Below are 18,267 nucleotides of genomic sequence, written 5' to 3' on the forward strand. Positions count from 1 at the left end.
GTAGTGTGGGGATTTAATAACAGCAGTAATAATAATTCATATTTATCATACCATTGAAGTTTGCAAAGCATAAACGTTAGTTCTCAGGTCTCTGGCCCCTCTGTCCTGTATGGAGAGTGGAACTTTTTCTTCCAAAGCCAGCTGTCCACCCTACCCACATCTGGAATTCCAACCTCTCTCATCCTGTAAGAATTAAGTGCCCACAATGACACCAGAAGCTCATCAAAAGGCAACACACCCTTATTGGACCACCCCCTGTTAATTCCATAGTCATTCCAGGGCTAACTCCACAGCCAGACTCTTCCATCTCCCCAGACACCTCTGCTCCCTCCTCCTACTGGTGGCTGTGTTTCCCCTTGGGGTGGCAAGAGGGCACTTGGCTTCCCCCACCAAACAATGAGGTGTCTTCCCAGTGAAGTCTCAGCAATGATGAGCATCAACACCAGAAGACCCGTACAGTGTTTCATCCAACCCTCCTCCCACTTTAAGGATCGGGAAGCTGAGGCCCAGGAAAGGAAAGTGACTTACCCAGATCACACTGCTTTGGGACAAGAAACAATGCCTGAATCAGTTGTCTATTGTCCCCTGTATTCTAGATACCCAACATCAGCCTCTGGCTAAATGCTGCCTTGAGCATAGCTTGTTTATTCTCTTGTTAAATAAAAATTATTGCCTAGAGAGTAGCAATAAAATTGTAGGACAGTAGCAACTCACCCACCTCACCCCTCCATTGTCTCACTCCATGATTCCCAATCCTGCCTGCGCATCAGAATCCCCTGTGACACCTTATAAGTACTCAGATTCCCAGGCCCCTGCCTAGATTGACTGGAACAAAGTCTCAGGGAGTGGGGTCCTGGCATCTGCGTTTTATCGAAGCTGCATGGGTGATTCTAACAGGCAGGCAGCCGGCGATGGGAAAGATTGGTCCACTTGATGGCCAAGAATCACATCAGCAGGTTTGAGTCATTGTGATTGAAATGGAATGTAACTAATTATATTTTTGAGCTTTAAAAGCTTAATTCTACTATAATTAAAACAAGAAGCCAAGACAGCGTGAAAGATTTCTGACCAGAGGAGCTCTTTCCGAGTCACACCCAATACACAGAGGACAAGCTTGGAACTTCTCCATCCACCCCTTCTTGCAAAAAGAACACATCAGACCATACATCCATGAAGTAATAATATGCCTCACTAGTGAAAATTCTGAATGCCCAGATACGTAAAGAACCATTTACGTTTTATATTTCAAATTAAGGAGAATAGGTGGTGAATAATAGAAGTTACGGATCACAATTAATCTTAGTCCTCCCTGGTGGTCTTTGCCTTCATTATCTTCTACTTCTCCCTCCTGAAATCCAATCCATCCTCAGATCAAATGGGAAGCCTAAGTTCCAAAGTCAAAGTTCCTTTGAAAGACAATAGGTTCATACAGAAACTAGAAGGTCACAGGAAATGCATAAAATAAAAGAGGGGTTCCAGGAGACTCAGAATAACCGTACTTGGGACTCTGCCCTTGGTGTGCGACTGAGTGGAGACAGGTAGTGAGGAATCCAAGAGCATCCCTGAAAAGCGACACTTGAACAGAGACAACAAAACCCGGCCTGATGCGGGAGGAGAAGAGGTAGAGACACTTTATCCTAAAGCTCAAGAAGGTTAATAAAAGTCAAGGATTTTTTTCATGTGTTTGAAGAAATACAAGACAATAAATGTTCAGATTTCCCCTGAAATGAAGAAGGGCACCTGTTCTGCCACAATGAGAGGGAAATAAAGGTGGAAATTTGCGTTGGTGGGGCGTTGAGTGCCTTTCTGGCTCTGTATTCTACACGGAGCTTTCACATGCACCCCTTGTTCCTGGTTCCACCATCAGCCCGGCCACGCCAATGAGCAGTTATATTAATAATCATCCCCACTGCGAGGAGGAGGGAGATGACATTTGGAGCGGTCAAGACCCTCCCAAGATCCCACCAGCTAGGAGTCGATGCCACTGAATTTCAACCCAGGCCGTTTTAACTCCAAGTGGATAAGAGATGTCTTCCCACTGTGGAGACAGAGCTCTGCTAGGACACAATAAAAAGCCAAGAGGGAGATAAGGGGAGCTTCCATTATCCATTTTTGTGGGAGCCTCGGACATCTGGCCATTGCACTGGATATTAGATTGGGACTTTCTCTGGCTAGGGTATCAGAAACATTGGCTTTATCCTTCCCAGCTGATAAAATGGAGCTGTCTGTGAAGACCAGTATTAAATCACCTTCCTCATGCTCCCCTTCTCCAATGATTCACTCTTCTCACGCGTCATTATTTCAAATCTTCAAATTGTCCTCATTGCTCTCCTCTTGAGTTCCTTCCAAGTCCTCTTTCCACAGGGAAAGAGCTTTTCTGTTAATCTATGCAGTGTTCTATCTGCTGTGCCCCGGGGCAGGACCAACGGGAGCTGTCCAACAAAAGGACAATGGATGGGTAGTCCCGAGAGTCGGAGATCAAGAGAGAAAGGATAAAATGAGGGAAACCATTGTTTATGTGCCAGTCGGTCACTGGGCTCTAAGTTTATATCCATTATGCCGTTTGGTTTTCATGGTAAACCTGTGAAGTAATATTACCTCCATTTCACAGATGAGAAAGCTGAGGCATGGGCAAATTAAGTAATTTACCCAAATTCATACAGTAAATGTCAGAACTAGGCTTGGAAGTCAGCACCCACATGGAAGCCTGTGTCATTTTCAGGTGCAATGCATCTGCAAGAACCAGGAAGGAGCACCGACACGGAATGGTTGGAGTGAGAGTAGTCAAAGGTGCAGGTGAAGGTTCATTACCTGAAGATCAGAAACGGTTCAAACTAAAGTCCAGGGATATCAGTTAGAGTCCTGACAGTGATAAGATGTTATGCTCAAATTGTCATTTAAGGGCATTTCACTAAAAACACTGCTTACAAAGGTGTGGGCAGGATGCAGGAAAACCACAAAGAATAATGCAGAAGCTAGAAGGAGCAAGGGGAGGGGCAGTTGCTGGAGACAGGAGAGAGGGTGCTTTACAGAGAGGGCCAGATAGCAGGAGCCTAACCCTGTGGAGACACAGGGAGGCAGGCAGGGGAGCGAAGCTCCCTACGCCACTCCCCTCTTTCCCTTGGATCTCCTGCTGGTGCCAACCAGCTGAACCCATCTGGAAGCCAGAGGGAAGGGAGCCCAGCGATGCTCCATACAGTCAGCCCCCCAGGCACAGAGCTGGGTGGGGAAGGGTGGAGAGTGGATCCAGAGGGGCAAACAGAAGAAATTCACCCTCCAGTTTCATGGAGAGGCAAAAGCCATAGAGGTCCAGAGTCAGCCTGATGGGAGAGATCCCAGTCTGCTGTGGAGAGCCTCCTGAGACGAGATCTTCATACCAAGATGCTCCTTTCAAGGGCTTACGGCTCACTCTGTGGTTATGGCCTCAACAGTCTTAAAGATTCAGTTCTCTGGCCAGTGCCTGATACCTGCTCCTCCTAACACCCCGGCTGCCTTCCTGTCTTCCAAAAACATAGTGGTCATGAGCAGAGGTTCTGACCTAGATTCAAATCCTGGCTCCACCTCTCACCAGTTGTATGATACAGAACAAGTTGCTGAACCTCTCCCTGCCTCGGCTTCCTCATCAGTAAAATGGGTACAAGAATAGTGCCTCCCTTAATGCAGTGCTGTGAAAAATGGATACATTAAGTGGTTAACATGGTGCACATTAACAAAAGCACAAAACTTATTAGCAATTATGATTATTATAATGCTCCCTCCCAAATATTTATTGAGCTTCAGGTTATGAGCTGGAAGGAGAATTGTCTGCAATGCTCATGAGCTTCTGATAAATGCCAGCACAGGGATGCACCAGTGACACTGGCCAAATATGAGGACGTGTGCTAATGGGCTAGTAAACGGAGCCTCTGAAGAGGGACTCCAAGGCTCCAGCCATAAATCAAAAGGAAGCCAGGCACTGAGAATAGCAAGTCAAAGACAGCAATTACAAAGTGTAACTCAAATATATGTGAACTTGGAGGAGTCAAACAGCAAAGGATGGATCCCCAGCCTCCCTCAGCAGCTGTGAGTGAGGAATGTTGATCGAACACAAGCAGCAGCCATGGAGTTCAGCCAACACTCCACCTGGAAATTTTGGGGTTTTGTTTTGCACCCTGGAGCCAAGCAATCCTTCCCAGAACAGTGAGAGAAAGTGTTTCTGGGCATTTCACAGAGGATCTTTGCAAAATGTATTAGCAGAGTCCATTGACATAGAAGTTGCTGCATTTGTATGAATCACTTCAGGAGCAAATGGGAACAGAATTTGCTAAAGCAATAAAAATAAGTTGGCAAGAATTTTAAGAGGCTAAACTGTAAGAAGTATTATCACATAGGCTGAGATGTCTCTCTGCAATTGCTATAAGGAAACAGGTTGTCAATATCCCCACCAAACAAGCAAGGTGGGTGGGGGATATTTCTCTGGCTGGAGGCACATGTCCTGGAGCTTCTCTGGGAACAGAGGTGCTGGGCTCTGCGTTAGCCTTCTAATCAGCTGCATCGAAAGTGGAGTAGGGCCAGAGGGAGCTGGGTCCAAATCACATCACCAATATGAGTGGTCCAGACCAAACAGGATGGAGTCCAAGGGTGCAGATACAGAGCAGGTTTCCAGACCCTAGGCACATGGAGGACTGGACCCCAGCTATGTCCAGGCATGCCAAGGGCTGGAGCAAACACCCAAGACACAGGGGGTTAAAAAATGGGCGTCCTGATTAATGTCTTCCAGTTCCTGCCACCATGGCAGAGACATGCTAGGAGAATATAAAGGGGCATGGAGCAAACAGTGACCAGGCTGATATGTGCCAGATAAGCCATTGCATGAGGTCGTTCATTCAGCACATAGTTATTGACCACCTACATTGTGCCAGCCACTATTTTAGGCAATGAGTATATAGCCATGAACCAAACCAACAAGATTCCTGCCCTCAGGGAGCTTGCATTCTAGTGATGGGAGACAGATACAAGCAAATACACTAATAAATATATAACTTCAGTACAATGCAAACAAGCAAATAAATAAAGCAGTTTATGAGGAAAGAGACTGATGAGGAAGGGAGTAAGGTAGGAAGGCCCTTGCCTCCCCCTTTCTTGCCCCTGACGTAACTTCACCTGCAGGGAAAGGGAACATTGCAATACATGAGCTGCACTCGGAGGCACTGATTAGGCCCCACCCTCTAATGGAGGAGTTATCTCACTTTTTTGTTTGTTTTTGCTTTTGTTTCACCTGGTTCTTAGTGTAAAGGGTTTGTTTTTTTTTTCATTTTTTACTTTTTTAGAGATAGGGTCTTGCTGTGTTGCCCAGGCTGGCCTTGAACTCCTGGCCTCAAGCAATCCTCTGGCCTTGGTCTCCCAAAGTGCTGAGATTATAGAAGTGAGCTATTGCACCCAGCCTTACCTTGCTTTAAAATGGGTATTTTCCCCTCTCCTTTCTCTTTTCTCTCCAAGCAGCAGGAATAGCAAACAACCCCGGAACCAATCTCTCAGAGCAGACCTACAACTAGCCTCCTCTCCTCTCTCTTTCACTCGTGTGCCTTGGGCAGCAAGGTGCTCTGCCAGGCAGGCCTTGCCCAGTCAGAGTATGCCCAACAGTCTCCCAGCCTCTTCTTTTTCTTTCCCGCATGAAGCCCTAGTGCAGAGGAATGTAGGGCTCAGGTTTGGGCATGGAACAAGATGGGTGAGGACTGAGTGGTGATTGGCAGTTACAATAGCAGTGATGGCCTACTTCAATCTGATTCAACTAGTTTAGGAAAAGGGATATTCCACATGGTCAAGCACAAGTCACCAGCCGTTCCCTACTTTGGGTTTGGGGGCCCACGCCTAGTCAACAGTAAAATGGCTGCCTTAGTCTGTTTTGCATTGCTATAAAGGAATATCTGAGATTGGGTAATTTATAAAAAATAAAAAGATTTATTTGGCTCATGATTCTGCCGGCTGGAAGACTGGGGGCTCAGGCTGCTTCCACTCATGGCAGAAGGTGGAGGGGAATTGGCGTGTGCAAAGATCTCATGGTGAGAGAGGAAGCAAGAGGTGGGGGGGAGGTGCCAGGCTCATTTTAACAACCAGCTGTCACAAGAGCAAGAACTCACTCACCCTCCCCCAGGGAGAGAATTAATCTATTCATGAGGGGTCCAACCCCATGACCCAAACACCTCCCATTAAGCTCCACCTCCAACATTGGGGATCAAATTTCAACAACCGTCCAAACTATAGCTATAGAATGGCTTTTTAATAAAAGCCATTCTAACAGGGATAAGCTGATATCTCATTGTGGTTTTAATTTGCATTTCCCTGATGATTAGTGATGTTGAGCATTTTTGCATTTTTTTAAAAATTTCAGAATATTATGGGGGTACAAATGTTTTGGCAACGTGAATTGCTTTTGCACAGTTTTGAGTCAAAGTTACAAGTGTGCCCATCGCCAGTACTGTGCATTGTACCCGTTAGGTGTGATTTTACCCCTCCCCTCCTCCCCCTCCTACCTGCTGTCTTTCCCTTGAGTTTTACTTCCATATGCGTATATGAGTGTTGATTGATTGGTTCCAATTTAATAGTGAGTACATGTGCAGTGGGAATTCTACACCACTCACGAGGCGTATCATTCGGCTATTGTTGCCTAACAACCAACCACATACCTCAACAGAATATAACAATAAGCATTTGTCCTGCTCATGTGCTTGTAGGTTGGCTGAGAGTTCTGCTTATCTTGGCTGGGCTTGGATGGGAATGTATAGGCAGCTCTAGGCTGAAGGTCAGGAATAGTCTGCTCCAGGGACTCCAGGGTCTCCAGTCTTCCTCAGGCCAGCCAGCTAACCAGACACATCCTTTTCATGATGATGGCAGAAGGACGAGAGGAAAAGCAAAAATACCCAAGACACCTTATGGCCTTAGGCTCAGAACTGACACATGGTAGCTTCTTCCCACACTTCTTTGGGCCAAAACAAATTATGTGGCTAAGTCTCAACTCAAAGAGCAGGGACCTGCATCTACCTTTAGTGGAACAACTGCGAAGGTGCCTGGAAAAAGGCGTGGATACAGGAAGGGGTGAAGAAATAAGGCCAACCATTCCTCATGCACACTCCTCCCTTGGAAACACCCTAAGATGTAGAGGCATAGTCTAGGGAGAAAGGGACCCTACCCGGGGCACGCAGCTTAGATCTGAGGCCACCTTTGATTAGAGTTTGCCAATAAGAAAGCAGTAACTCTTTATTAATAATAAAAAAGAAAACATTCACTGGACACTTACTCTTTGCTAGGCATCATTCTAGATGTTTTATATGAATAAACCAGTCTTAATCCTCATAAAACCATTTAAGGTGTGTTCCATGAGCATCTTCATTTTGCAGATGAATAAACTGAGGCACAAGGAGGTGACATAAATTGCTCAAGGTCACAGAGCTAGTAGGCACCAGAGCCAGGATGGGGACCAGGCAGTCAGGCTTCAGCACACATGCTCCTAACCACCCATAATACCACCTTCGCTGTAGAGTGTGCCCTAAGTGCACTCGTCCCAGCCTGTCCTGTTCCCCGTCCACGGCCTCAGTGAACACTCACAGATGGAAGAGGCTTTAGACGTGGGGAGGGGAAGGGGCAGGCCCGGGGTGGGGCCCAGCTTGACTCACAGAAGTTGCTAGTTGTCAGGGGGCAGGAGCTCAGCCCAGGGTAGCTAAGCTTGGGTTAGGGTAGCAGGAGGAAGAACTAGATAAAGCCTTTCAGGAGACCTGGGGAGGAAAGGATATGGCTAAGAGAAAGGCTGAATAGGCTTCAGTGTCTAGAAAAAGGCCCTCAGGACTAAAGGAAGACTTGACTTTGAGACTTCACGCAGCAGATCTCAGCATCCTTTGTCTCTCTAAATTGGTGGCACCTGGGCTCCTGGTCAAGCCATATTGAGAGTGAGGGTGTAGGAGCAGAATAGGAGATGGGGGGAGCAGGTGCCCTGAGGCTGTACCTCAGGCAGCCCAAGGATTTGAGTGGTGAATAAAGAAACAGGGAAAATTCGAGATGGATAAAAAACTTAGATCTAAGGCATGAAACCATAAGAATTCTAGAGGAAAATGTAGGAAAAACTCTTCTAGATATAGGCCTAGGCAATGAATTTATGACTAAGACCCCAATAGCAATCATGGCAACAACAAAAATTAATAAATGGGACTTGATTAAACTAAAAAGCTTCTGCACAGCTAAGGAAATAATCAACAGAGCAAATAGGCAACCTACAGAATAGGAGAAAATATTCACAAGCTATACATCCAATAAAGGGCTAATAACTATAACTTACAAAGAACTCAAGCAAATAAGCAAGAAAAAAATTTTTTAAAAAACCCTATTAAAAAGTGAACAAAAGATATGAACAGAAGCTTCTCAAAAGAAGAAAAACAAATGGCCAATAAATATATTTAAAAAATGAGATATCTCCATACTACTTTCCATAGAGGTTGTACTAGTTTGCAGTCCCACCAATAGTGTATTGAAAAGACACTAGCACTTGAATGTTCATTGCTGCACAATTCATGATCACAAAGATGTGAAATCAGCCCAAGTGCCCATCAATTTATGAGTGGATTAATAAAATGTGGTATATGTATACCACGGAGTACTACTTAGCCATAAAAATGGTGAATTAAATACCTTTGGTAACAACCTGTATGGAACTGGAGACCATTCTCCTAAGTAAAGTATCTCAAGAGTGGAAAAACGAACTCCACATGTACTCACTATTAAATTGGAACCAATCAATCAACACTCATATACGCATATGGAAGTAAAACTCAAGGGAAAGACAGCAGGTAGGAGGGGGAGGAGGGGAGGAGTAAAATCACACCTAACGGGTACAATGCACAGTACTGGCGATGGGCACACTTACAACGTTGACTCAAAACTGTGCAAAAGCAATTCACGTTGCCAAAACATTTGTACCCCCATAATATTCTGAAATTTTTAAAAAAATGAAAAAATGCTCAACATCACTAATCATCAGGGAAATGCAAATTAAAACCACAATGAGATATCAGCTTATCCCTGTTAGAATGGCTTTTATTACAAAGTCCACAAACAGTAGATGCTGGAGGGATGCAGAAAGAAAGGAACACTTATCCACTGTTGGTGGCACTGAAAATTAGTACAACTTCTATGAAAAACAGTATGAAGATTTCCCAAAAAACTAAAAGTAGACCTACCATTCAATCCAGCAATCCCACTATTGGGTATCTACCCAAAGGAAAAGAGACTTTTCATTAAAAGACACCTACACTCAAATATTTATTGCAGCACAATTCACAATTGGGAAAATGCAGAAGCAACCCAAGTGCCCATCAGTTCATGAGTGAATTAATAAAATGTGGTACATGTATACCATAGAGTACTACTCAGTCATAAAAATAAGATGAAATGATACCTTTTGCAACAATCTGGATAGAAGTGGAGACCATTCTCCTAAGTGAAGTATCTCAAAAATGAGAAAACAAACACCACGTGTATTCACTATTAAATTGCAACTAACTGAAGAGCACACATGGGAAGTGAAAGTCAGTGGAAATCAACCAGGAGGGAGGGGGGAGGGGAGAGGGGAATAAACCAACCTAAAGGGTACAATGAACGCTATTTGGGTGATGGGCACACCTATAGCCGGGACTCAAACTTTACAAAAATGATCCATGTAACTTAAAACATTTGTACCCCCTTAATATTTTTAAATAAAAAAAAGAGAGACAGGGATACAAAGAGTCCCCTGAGGCACATTGCTGAATTCATATTCAACCTGTCACCCACTTCAGTGACTCTCCTTATTTTCTGTTATGATAAACAATAACAGCTTACTCAGTGAGCATTTTATAAGAGACAAGCCATTTTCAGACACAGGGATTGCATCTGACACTCACAACAACCCCGCAGGGGAAGCAATTCATTTTAAAAATAACACTACCAGGGCTCAGGGAGGTTAAATGCCTTGTCTAGGAACATCCAACTAATTAGAATTGGAATCAACGCCTTCACCCTCTTATGCCTGCACCATCCTCATGTTTCCCTGTAAGGAGGGCAGGCAGAATAAGTCAGTCTTTGGTCTCTTGAGAGAAGGTGGTACTTTAAGTCTGTATCAATCATTCACACTTTAGTATGATGTATTTCCAGTTCAGTCATGACAGTAGGACACATGGATGCACTATAGAAAGGTGCGACAAGGGCTCCACCAAGGGGTGGAAGGGAAGCAATGCAGTGAACATCAAAAAATACCATAACTTCACCCGGTCTCAATTTCTCCCTCTGTTGGGACGCAGTTGTTGGAACCACGCTTAGAGAGGTTCAGGACAAGGCAAAAGATTTGGGTCAAGACAGTCAACAAGTAATCATGATTAATGAGACTGCTCCAGGTGCAGGGTGCTGCCCTGAGCACCTGGGAAAGGGCAATGAAGTCCCCATTCCAGGATGAAGAGGCACTAAGGATAGAAATAGGAACGGGAAATAGTAGTGGATGCTAGAAAGACAATGGCGTGTCATAACGGGATAGAGTTTTGGGAGTCGCAGGGTAGGGTCACAGGTTTGGTCTTGGGGGTCAGGAAAGGCCTCCTGAAAACAGGACCCTGGGGTGAGATTTGGATAAAGAGAAGGTGCTTGTCAAGATTTAGTTAATTAGAAAAACAATGTCAAGACCCAATGTAAAAAAAATTATAATGGCAACAGCAGTAATAACAGTAGAGTAGTAGCAGTAGTCACTAACACTTACACAGCACTCATTACGCGACAGGGATTGTTCTAAGTAATTTATATATCATATCATTTCATAGTCGCTACAACCCTGTGAGGTAAGTATTATCACAATCCCCATTTTACAGACGAGGAAACTGAGGCACAGAAGTTAAGTGATTTGTCTGAGAGCAGGTAAGAACCAAAAGGAAAGAAAGTTGCTAGGTGGTCAGTGACCAGGTTTCAGGGGCCCAGCACTGGGTCCCATGAGGAAAGATGGCCAAAGAGTCCAAGGCCAAAACTGAGGGTCACTGGCAGCATTTTTCAGACTATCTGCAGGACCTTAACTTCCATACTAGGCTCAATGCCAGGCATCCAAGCAAGCTGCAGCACCACAATGATGATGCCATGAGATGAGAAGGTTTAGCAACCCGCTCCCTACAGATTCCCCCACTGAGGCAGCAGTGGAGCAGGGAGTGGGAGGCCAGTGGCACCCTGCCCACTGCTGGTCTCACCTTGGCTATAAATAACATAGTTAAGAAAAAAACACCCACACGCAGGCAGTGCTTGATTGTTAAACCCACTTTCCGGTCTGTTCACCCCATAGGAGTAGTGCAATGATCTGAATCCAAACTCAGGCACTGTGAAATTTAGAGTGTCAGGAAATCAAACAGACACACCAGACCTTCAGCCTGGATCTTTTCCTGTCAAAAGAAGGTCTCATCTTGTCACAAATAGAAAGGGGTGTTTGCTCTCTTAAGGACTACACGCTCCCCCTCCTGCAGGCCTGATCTCAGCTAAGGACGTCATCAGCCAAGCCAGAGCCCACCTCTCCTGCTCCCCCATCCCCCCCGTCTCTCCTCATTGTGATTCCAATCATTAATAGAGCACTTGTCACATTATAGCATCACAGGACTTGAATAGATGTTGGGGAGGAAAAAGGAAGTGAGGGAAAGAGAGGGGAGGGAGGAGGAGGGAGGAGGAGAGAGGGGAGGAAAGAGAGGGACGAAGGGAGAAGGGGGTCCAGGCTGAAGAGGAGGAAGGACACTGTTAAAGCCTGCTCCCAAGGAGCTCATAGCTGGTGGGGCAAATGGGCACACAAAATGTTGGGGTGATGACAACCCCACATGACACATGGTTCAGAAAAGATCTGACCAAAATGTGGCAGCTCAGAGCTGGTGACAACTTCTACCAGGAAGAGCAGAAAAATCCTTTGAGCTGAGCCCTGAAGGGTAAGTAGAAGTTTTCCAGGTGGAAAAAGGAAGAAAAGGGCATCCCAACATATAAGGAAAACAGCACATGTGAAAGCACAGGTGCATAGAAGCTCCCATCACGTGTAGGGAGGTAAGACTGGGATGCCCATCGAAGCTGCAGGTATCACCATGCTTTATTCTTCCTCCTTAGTTGAAATCTTAGAGCTACTCATGGTGCCCCAACGCCCACCTGCTCCCCTCACCCAGATGCCAGGTCCTGCCATTTCTGACTTAAAACATTTTTTAGCTTTGTCCCTGAGTCTGGTCCCCACTACCACCACTGTTGTTGAGGGTCCTCCACCCCCGGCCTCTTTGCCAAGCCTGTATTATTACAACAGCCTGGTCTCCCTGCCTCCTGGTTCCCCTCACTCCAACCTGTCCATTCCCAATGACCCCATTTCTAAACTATTTTCAGAGTCTACCTTGCTAATAGTGACCCAAGGAGGATGACACCTGCTTCAGCTAGAACCCAGAGGGCCCTCTAAGAGAAAAGTTAGAAAGAACGATCACCTGCAAAGACCAGAGAGCCAAGCAGCAAAACCATATCTAGGCTGGTGATAGAAGCAGGTTCACTCATTCATTCATTCATTCATTCATTCGACGGTATTATGGACAACTCACTCTGAGCCTGTCTTTATGCTGGGTACAGGGCACAAGCTGGCACACTATAGAGACTCAGTCTCTGCCATCCCTGCCCTCATGCAACTTGGAGGAGACAGCTATGAATCAAATAGTTATGCAAATAAATGTAAAATTACAATTGTGATAAACACCACAAAGAAAAAGGGAAGTCTGCATGCTCACAAGGGAGACTTTCAAGGATAAGACACGCAAACTGAGATTGGAAGGGTGGGTTAACTAGACAAAGATTGAAGAAAAGAAACATTCCATTTATTAGTTAAGAGCTGGCCTAGGATTGATATTACCTGAATTTGAATCATGTCCCCCACCAATGGTTTATTTTGGCCAAATTATTTCACCCTTGCATGCCTTGGTTGTCTTGTCTGCAAAATGGAGATGGTAATTGTATATACCTTAGAGATTTGCTATAAGGATTTAGTAAGACCAAGCATTTCAGTAGCTAGTACGGTACAGGTACGGGTTCAGGAAATAAATGGTGGGAGTGCCAGCAATAGTGACTGTGGGGATAGTGATGATAATTACAATGATGCTGGTGGTGATGATGATAATGGAAGTGGTGGTGATTATAGAGATGATCATGGCAATCATGATATTGATGATGGTCATTGCAAGAATGATGATAGTGATGATGACGGTAATGATATTGATGATTGTGATGATGGTGATGATGATGGTGACTTTTGCACTCACAGCATATGCAGATGCCCTCGGGTTGGGGGAAGCACAGCAGGTATGCAGGATAGGAGGTGCTAAGGAAAAGAGCCAGTCATGTCTCCTAAGGCAGGCAGAGCCAAGCTCTGTACATTCCAATTCATAGACTCTGTGCCCTGAGCTTCCTCAAAATGTAATCAGAGAGCTCTGAAAAGGATCTAAAAGTATGCTAATGCAGTGGCCACTCAGATTCAGTTAACATTGAGTTCCCTGCTCTAAAAAGTCCTTCTTTAATGCTGACAGTATCACCAGGGAGACCAGTGTTAACTGAGTGCCTGCCACGTGCGAGCAATTATTCACGTTACTCCATTTGATCCTCACGACACTTTCTGGGTGGCAGGCACCGTGCTGAGCACTGAAAATGTGTTGGTAAACAGGATACAAATATTATGCCCATTTTACAGAAAGAAAAATAAACAAGTCATAGAAAGTTCAGTAATTACCCAAGTCATGCGGCTAATAATAAAGATAGGATTTCAGCCTAGCTCCACCTGTCTCCTAGTTCAAGCTCTTAGTTCCACGTACCACTATGTTTTCTAGTGCTGAGACAGAACTGCAAGACCCAGGTCCTAATTAACAGAGGAGCTCCCTCCTGCTTCATGCCCTGAGTTGGGGCATCTTTCAGATGCCATCAGAATTCACAGGAAGTCCTTAAGTCGAGTGATCTGCAATTTGTGGTCACTGCTTGTAAGAGGTGACAAGAGGGAGCAAGGCTGCAAATGTTCACTGAGCCCTACAAGAGGGTCATTGCCTTGTATACCTTACTTCATGGAAGCCAATCTCATTTCTTACTCAGGTATTCTTGCCTCCTATTTATAGGGTAATGGAACTAAGACTCAGAGTGGTTACAAAATGTGTCCAAGGTCATGCAATGGAGAGTGTCATATTTAAATCCAGGGTTGTCTGACTCCAAAGTCCAGCCTCTTTAGCCCACACTATCCCCTAACTATGTTCGTTGTGATTCAACGCACACACACAGACATACACATACGCACATACACACGCACATATACATATAGCCAAACACAGTGACAGACACTGAAATAGATTTTACCCCAACTCTGAATGCACAAAAGTGTCTATAAATGCATAATGTTTTCAAAGATGCCCCACCTCTGAAAACAATGGAGGAAGAAGGAAGCAGGTAGCTGCCTGATTTTCTCGTGTGTTTAGGCTGCAACATGGCTTTTCTGTACTTCTAAACACCTGTTTCTTCTGTGCCCATGGAGGATAATAGATAATACAGCTGAGGTTTCAAGGTTGAAACTTTAGACACTGGAAAACAGGTCTTCAGGTTATTTATTTCTTATATTATCCTCAGCTCCTCCAGGAGCTGAAGTTACTCTAGATTTATAGGCCAGGGACTGAGCAGGGATGCTGGAAACACATTTGGGCCCATGAGAGAGGGAGTCGTGCATGTGCTTTTCTGGACACAATGGTTAAAAGTGAGTTCTTGGTTCCAGCACAGACTGTCCCTTACTAGCTATGACCTGCGCAATTCATTTAACCTTTCTATGCTTCAGTTTCACCATCTGGGAAATGGGCCACCTACCTTATCTTAGTCAGTTATTGCTATGAACATTCTGGGTAACAAACCCCAAAAATCTCAGTGGTTTTACACAAGCATTTATTTTTCACCTGTAGGCTTGTAGATTGACTGGGGCTCTGCTTCAGCCTACAGATTAAATCCAGGTCTTTTCCATGTGTCTATCATTTCAGGATGAAGGGAAGCAGTGATCCGGTGCCCGATATTCTGATGGCCAGTAATAGAAGTGCAGGAGGGCTGGCCAAATCACCTGAGCCTGTTTAAAGCTTTGCGTTGGACATAAGGTACACTGCATCCACTCACATTCAAATAGCCAAAATCAATCACATGGCCAAATTCAGAATCAGTGGGGCAGGGAAGTAAATTCTAACCACATGGAAGCCATGAAAAGAGAGGGGTGGTGTTCTGGTTACTACTGATGCATACAAATTTACTCCAAAACTTAGAGGCCCAACCAATCACTGTTTCACTTGTGATTGTATTGATCAGGAATTTGGGAGGGCTCAGCTGGCTAGTTGTCACTTGGACTTCCCTGTGATTGCAGCTGGGTTTCAGCCATCTGAAGGCCCAACTGGGCTAGGCATCTGACACTGCCCCTCACGTGGCTGGCACTTAATGAACTGTCCACCAAAGTGCCCACGTGTGGCCTGTCCAGCATGGCGGTCTCAGGGTAGTGAAATTTGACTTCCTACATGGTGCCTGGCTTCCCCCAGGGGGAACCTCCCAGGAGACCCTGGTCTTCTCTGACCTAGCCTCTGAAGTCACACAGCATCACCTCCACTGGTTACAGGTAAGTCATTAAGGTTGGCCCAGATTCAAGTGGAAGAGACAAAGACTCCACCTCTCAAGCGTCAAAGAATTTGCAGGCATGGAAGAGGCAAGGAAGAAAAAGGAATAAATAGTACTATCTACCTACTCCCCCCATAAAAGTCGTTGCAATGATAATATATATAAAGTACTTAGCACAGTGTGTGGTGCAAAGTAAGCCCTTAATAAATGGTAGCCATACACATCACAGAGTCCCTGGATAAAGGTTCCAGGTGCTCCACTGGTCTCTCTTGTTAACTCAGTGCAGATAGCTGGTCTCCTTTTTTGGGAGAGGCAAAAGGGAATGGCCATGGGGCTATCACTGGCAGCTCATCTGCAGGGTAGCAAGTGCTTTTGCTATGCAGTCCACATCCAGTATCTCACTGAATACCCACAACCAGCTTGTGAGGTCATATTGTTATTGTCAGCCTCATACTCTGAAAACTCTTGCCTCCGCCCATCACCTTTAAATATGCAGTTGTGGGAGGGGGAATTTGGGAGAGCAATCAAGCATCCTCTCTCCCTACCCTCACCTCTCCACCCTGGTTTAAGGATCCATACCACCAGAAAACCCATGCAATTCGCTCATCCCTCTGTCATAGCCCTGATCCCACTGAGTATGTCACTCTGGTCTCACTCTTGTGTCACTGCGAATTCCTTGAAGACAGGGACCATGTCTGATTTAGTCTGGACCCCGTGTCCAGGGCATAGCCTGGCCCAGAGGAATGTGGACATTTTTCACTTATTCTTCCGGGTCCACTCACCACTCTTCTCTACCTGGACACATCAACAGGCCACCTTGACCTCTGCTAATGGTTGGGTTTGGCCAGAGAGGAGTCCTGGCAAGGGACCAGAGGAAGGGAGGAGGGTACAGTCAGAGTCTTTATGCCCCCAGCCTCCTCTCTGCAAGGTTGCTGGGCCTGGCTGTGTCTCCCCAGCTTATTCTCCATGATGCTCTGCACCCAGAGTCCCATATTTGGTACCTTCTCCTGCCCCTCCCATTGGACCTAGGGAGGGGAACACCATTTTAGCTTTGGGTCCTACACTATCCTTTATGGTTCTCCTACTCTTTGCCCACACCTTTCTAAATAGCCCTTTTATTAATTCCTCCTTGAATTAACCTAATTAAAATATGCCATCTGCATCCTGAACCCTAACTGATATACAGAGCTCGGGAATCCGTTAGCAAACGTGTGTTCCAGGCTGTAAGGCCTATAAGCACACACTCACCCGGATGCACAGGCAGACGAGCCAGGACGCCCTGGAGGGCGCAGCCAGTTCCATCAGTGAGCAATTGAACCACTGAATCCCTTCCCACCTGGAGCTGTCAAGCTTTCGCCCAAGGCTCATTTAGGGACAGAGCCATCTCTCTCCTGATGTATCAGTGACAAAGAGGATTTCAATTAGAGCCACGAGGGGTCTCGAGTGCCTGACACATCTCACCAGTGACAGTAAGCAAATGGGTCCCACAGTGCCCTGAGGCTTGCCTGCCTGCCTCCCACAAGCCTGGACAAGCACTGAGCCCACCCAAGGAAACTTGCCCCCAGCAGAGGAGGGATCAGCATCGTACCTACTTACAGGCATGGCTGAACTCCTCACACCCCTGCTCAAATCCCCTTGGTGATGCTCATTTGCCCTAAGGTCCAAATGCTCCCTGAGCTGCCACCCACCCACCCAACCCCCAAACTGAGTCGGGGTCTCCTGTTCTACCCAAAGCACCCTGCACTCTCCTTCCTAGCTCTTGTCACACTTATAATTATTCAGTCACTCATGTCATTATCTGCATTCTACTCTCCATCCAGCGGTCCTGTTGAAACCTAAGATCATGAAGTTGAATCAATCAGGTCTCTCCAGGGCTCACACTCTCTGCTGGCTTCCCCGATCACCTGAGTAAAGCTGGTCTTCACAGTCACCCAGGGGTTCCTGCACAATCAGGCCCCGTGACCTCCTGCTCCCTCCCTCTCTTACTCGGCTCCAGCCACCTGGGCCTCCCTGCAGTGTCTAGAACACGCCAAGCATGTCCCTGCCTGAGGGCCTCTGTACATGCTCATTCCTCTGCCTAGAACACTGCTGCCACGAGCTCCCCCTCACCTTTCCATTTCTACCCCAACATCACCTCTGAGGTAGACCTTCTCTGACCACCCTGTTTAAAAGGCCCCCACTCTCCCCACCTCTGGAATTCCTTAGCCCCAATCCCCGATCTATTATATTTTCTTCTTGGTAGATGTTCCCAAAAATCTTACTTTAAATATTATTTATCTTGCTTATTTTCTGTCTTCTGCCACCTCAACATCAGACGTTGGGCAGGGATTCTCGAATCTTTGTTCACAGCTACATCCCCAGGACCTAGACAAAGCCCTACCATAAGGAGCTGCTTAATAAATAGTCATTGAGGGCTGGGCGAAGTGGCTCATACCTGTAATCCTAGCACTCTGGGAGGCTGAGGTGGGAGGACCACTGGAGCTCAGGAGTTCGAGACCAGCCTGAGCAAGAGCAAGACCTCATCGCTACTAAAAATAGAAAAATTAGCCGGGCATGGTGGTGCATGCCTGTAGTCCCAGCTACTCAGGAGGCTGAGGCAGGAGGATTGCTTGAGCC

Source organism: Propithecus coquereli, unplaced genomic scaffold (genome assembly GCF_000956105.1).
Source record: "Propithecus coquereli isolate 6110/MARCELLA unplaced genomic scaffold, Pcoq_1.0 Scaffold378, whole genome shotgun sequence".
Lineage (NCBI taxonomy): Eukaryota > Metazoa > Chordata > Mammalia > Primates > Indriidae > Propithecus > Propithecus coquereli.